A 4691-nucleotide genomic window follows, 5' to 3' on the forward strand; every position below is an offset into this window, starting at 1 on the left:
AACCTTGTGAGATAGGTGCTATAATTATCCCCATTTCACAGATAAGGAAACTGAAGCAGGCAGAGAGATTAAGTGACTTGCCCAGGAGTATGCAAGCAGTATCTGTGGAAAGTAGAGTTTAGACTCAGGTTTGCAGAAATCAAACTCTCTAGCCACTGCACTAAGCTGATTCTCCTATAGAAGTAAACATATCTTTCTATAGAAGGCATTTTTGTTTTTATTTGTTACACTGGGCCATTTGGTAAGAGAGATCCTTTATGAGAAAGTATTATTACTGCTGGCTGGGAACAACTGCAATAGGTAGTGAATATATATATACATACACACACACACACACACACACACACACACACACACACACACACACACATATATATATATATATATATATATTATATATATATATATATATATATATATATATATACAGTTATTGCATCTCAATTCTATTTGCAACAATCCTATTGAAAAGGAAGGATTTGAGCATTATTCTTTTCCTCTTTCCAGATTTAGAAACTAAGGATGAAATGGTATGTGGCACATCTATTGAGCAATATAGTTGTAGTTCAAATTCAAATCTCCTAGCTACCCTCGTAATTCTTCCAGCTTTTTAAGGTCTATTTGGATAATGGTTCTGATGCCCAATATACTGATCTTCCCTCCCAATCTTCCAATTTAGTAACTATGACATTATCATCATCAGGTACTTGGATACAACTAGTGTGGAGAAATAGTGGGCAAAACTGTGCTTGGGCATACAGAGTTACAGTGCAATATACATGACATTAATAAATATTTCCCTTTTCCATGTTTGAAGAACCCTTTCCATTCTGAAGATCACATTCCTTGCTATAGAATGTAAGCTTCCCGAAGACAAGAAAAATTTCATTTTTATTTTTGTATCTCTAGCATTTAGCATAGCATCTGGCTCTGGCCTCTAGTAGGTTCTTAATAAGTGTGTATCAATTGAATGATTGATTTGCAAACTAAACTGTTTCTGCTCTTGTCTTTTCTTTTTGTACACCCTTACCATTCCCTCTCCTTTTTGCCTTCTACTTTTTCTTCTGTCCTTCCTTAGCATCTAATTTCCCTCTTTTGTCTCTTCTGTTCTATAAATGACACATCTCAATTCTGTGCTCAGTTCTATGCATGAGAAATGGGTGGAATAGAGGACAGAAGAAGTACTTTGACATGAAAAACCATGTCGTGCCTAACTTTTCTTCTTTGCATACAGTGCCTGCGTGAGGCAAAATTGGGAAGAAGATAAGCCTCCAACCACATTCAGTGTAGCTAACCTATCTTTTTTCTTTTCTCACCTTTCTTTTACTTTCTCATCTTTTCTGCCTTAGTCTTGTACCTAATACCCTCAAGGCTTTTTTTTTAAATCTCTTCTCCTTTATCTACATATGCTGTTGAGAAAAAAAATATAAACTGTATTATTTCCACCATTTTATGAATGTAAGCCAACATATATGCTTATCTATGGTTATGAAATGCATGGCTTCATCTCTTCGTAAAGACATATCTGGCACGGTACATAGATCTCTGGTCTTGGAATCAGGAGGGTCTGAGTTCAAATCCGACCTCAGACACTTGACACTTACTAGCTGTGTGACACTAGGCAGGTCACTTAACCCCAATTACCTCACCAGAAAAAAAAAAAAAAGAAAAGAAACATCTGGCATAACTTAGTATGTTATTGAAAAGAAGGCAGGAGAACCTTCTTCCTGTGTTGTATGAAAGAAGAGGATGCAATCCCCTTGTGAAGGATAGAAGAGGTCCTAGTAGCCTTTACAACACATACAGGGTTCATACAGTTAAGGCATAGCTCCCTACTCTGTGGTATCTTTTTTTACTGAGCCTGGAGTCAGGAAGACCTGAGTTCAAATTTGATCTCAGCCACTTACTAGCTGTATGACCCTAGGCAAGTCATTTAACCTCTGTTTACCTTTGTTTCCTCACTTGTTAATGTAAAATAATAGCACCTACCTCTCAGGGTTGTTTTGAGGATCAAATGAGATAATATTTATTAAAAACACAGCACAGTATCTGGCTCATAGTAGGCCCTATATAAATGCTTATTCCCTTCCCCTTTTCCTCTTGGCCTTGAAATCACATCACATATATAAACCCAGCACTGTCTACCAAACTCACTGACATCCAAAGGATGTTTATAAGCCTTATTGTGAATCAAGACTAGAGATTTAAGCCCTAAAGACCAAAATATCCATTTTGTACTGTCATTATAATGAATTAGAAAGAGGTTCCTTTATATTATTCTAGTACTTGCATAAAAAGGCTTGTCTTTTCTTCACTTGCACAAGTATGTATTTAATTTTCCTTTTCCTCAACTGATACATTTCTGTCAAATATTAATACTGAAAATGCAAATAGCACTCAAAATCTTGCCAACTATATGTAGTAGTCATAAATTAAAAGCCATGGTTTCCACATTTAAAACCACCAGGAAAGAGCCTTCATTAGATATAACCAACCACCAGGCATTCATTAATAAAGATTTAAAGGCTCTGAAAGTGACCCTTCAAGTTTCACAGGGAGCAAAGATCTTTTGTCAACCAATATTGGGGTAATTTAAGGATAAATGAATTGCAAATACTGTATTAAAATAAACAAGTGTGAAGGTTGTTAAAAGTTCATGAAGTAAAGAATGGAGTAAATCCAAACCAAAGCCATTCTTCTCTGTTAGGACACTTTCTAGTGTTCTTCCAAAAACCCCAAAAGAGAGTAGTGTGCAGAGCTCTGAAAAGGCACATGTAGGTCAAAAACTCCAAGTTTAGCATCACAGAGGCAGACCAAACAGAGAACTATTTCAGACTGTGCAAAGAGTTTTGCTTAAAAATAGCAGCATAAACATAGCTGTCCCCAATTCTCCTTCACTTTCACAGCCCCATCCAATTCTCTTAGGCCCAGAGCTGCCATTGATTTCCCAGGGAGCTCAACCTGCCAAAGACCTAAATTGGGGTGAAGAGATAGATATTTGCTATCAGGCTCACTCTCAGCTAACAGAGAACATCTGCCAGTTGTCCTTCAAAAATCTTTTTCAAGGATGAGATTCTTGCCTTGGAAACATACAGGAAATAAAAATGGTGGGGGAAGGGGGTTAAGGCATTTTTGGGGTTGGTATTTTTTTTAAGAATTCTACTGATTTCTTTGTGAACTCTTTGAAGAAAGCAAAGCCAGGGTCCTAGCTGACCCAATTTTCAAAAAGCTACCTGTTTGAATCCCCAGAGGGCAATTGGATACAAAGGTATTCGTTTCGGGTAAAATCAAAATAAAGTCACCAACATAGCTTTAAAGTTGGTTATATTAGAGATAAATTCACTAAGATGCCTATTGAAAATAATTAGCATCCACACTATTAATATTTTTTCTACTTGTTCACTGATAACAGTCCCTGTCTGACAATTACATTGTTGATTAGTATTTTCTAATTCATCCCTTCTTTGCCATATCAGTCATCAATGGTCTTTCCACATATCATTAGCCTAAAATACTACCACCTTTGGTGAGTAGGTTTATATTCTAAAGACACCTCTGTGCCCTAACATGAAAAAAACACTCAACTTATCTTACCTGAAATGTTGCCTCTTTTTCTTTCCTAGCATTTTTCATAATGCAATCCAATGGGATTGATTTTTCATCAATTAAGTGGCAGTGCATATTGTCCTAACATGTCATAAATTTCAAAGATTTCTCAATATCTTGTCATGATGAACCCAAATTTAACAGCATTCTCAAACCATGCTTCCACATATCAAGATATTTAATGTTTGTGCCAATGACCAGAATTTATCGTTTCTTGAATTTAATGGTTCTGGTGTCAGAGCTCCTTTCAAATTGTTTCAGCAGAAACTAAACTTTTTAAAGTCAATAAACCATTCCCCGACTTTAAAAAAAATATATATCCCATGGTTCTCTATTAGGTTGTTTCAATCATCAAAAAATGTGCTATTCACATCCAGGAGTTTAATACTTTGAAAAAGGTATGTTCTTAGAACATTATTCTCCAAGTTTCAGATGAGTATCCCAAATGAGTATAGTCTGATAATATAAATATCAAAGCAATGATCCCACAAACATGAACAAGATTCCTAGAATACAATTTGTTTAAAGAAGAGATGCCCCACAGATTAGCATTGACTGTTGAAATGTCTCTCAATTGGGGAAAGAGCAGCCTGGGATTTTGGTTAAAGAAGAAATTGCTTTTGAAATCTGAGCTATTGATCGTCATCAAACTGAGGCACAAGTCATTACTATTGGGGAATTCTTGGCAAATGGAAGGGATTGTATCAGTAGAAGACGTACATTTAATAGGAAACAATGGAAACCAAAGGGACAGCACAATGTAGGAATGAGTGAAGTAGAATTATAGAGTTACAGAGAAGACAAACAATCCAAAATTATGGCAACCATATGAAAGAACAGGGTAGCAAATAAATATATGGCAAGAGAAGCTATATATTGTAAAGCTGTGATCACTCTGAGGACCAGAGTACCCAATAAAGTTAATGAAGATGATGGAGCCCATGGCTTAGTATGATTCTGGTGTGTTGAACATAATAGTGTCTAGGGTCATCATTCTGGACAGCCCATAGCTTAGATAACACCTGATTACAAATCCATAAAATGACTGAGGGCAATAAAAAGCAATTAAGGAATAAATATGAATT

General features: G+C 36.0%; 1 non-coding gene across 1 annotated transcript; it reads left to right on the plus strand.

Annotated features, from left to right (window-relative positions):
- Nucleotides 1-1729: 1729 nt before the first annotated feature.
- On the plus strand, nucleotides 1730-1854 carry LOC144457352 (U6atac minor spliceosomal RNA). The gene has a single exon (XR_013486663.1). It is a non-coding gene; the product is annotated as a U6atac minor spliceosomal RNA (small nuclear RNA).
- Nucleotides 1855-4691: the final 2837 nt, after the last annotated feature.

This window comes from Phascolarctos cinereus, unplaced genomic scaffold (genome assembly GCF_003287225.1).
Source record: "Phascolarctos cinereus isolate Bilbo 61053 unplaced genomic scaffold, phaCin_HiC Scaffold_4;HRSCAF=312, whole genome shotgun sequence".
NCBI classification, from domain to species: Eukaryota; Metazoa; Chordata; class Mammalia; order Diprotodontia; family Phascolarctidae; genus Phascolarctos; species Phascolarctos cinereus.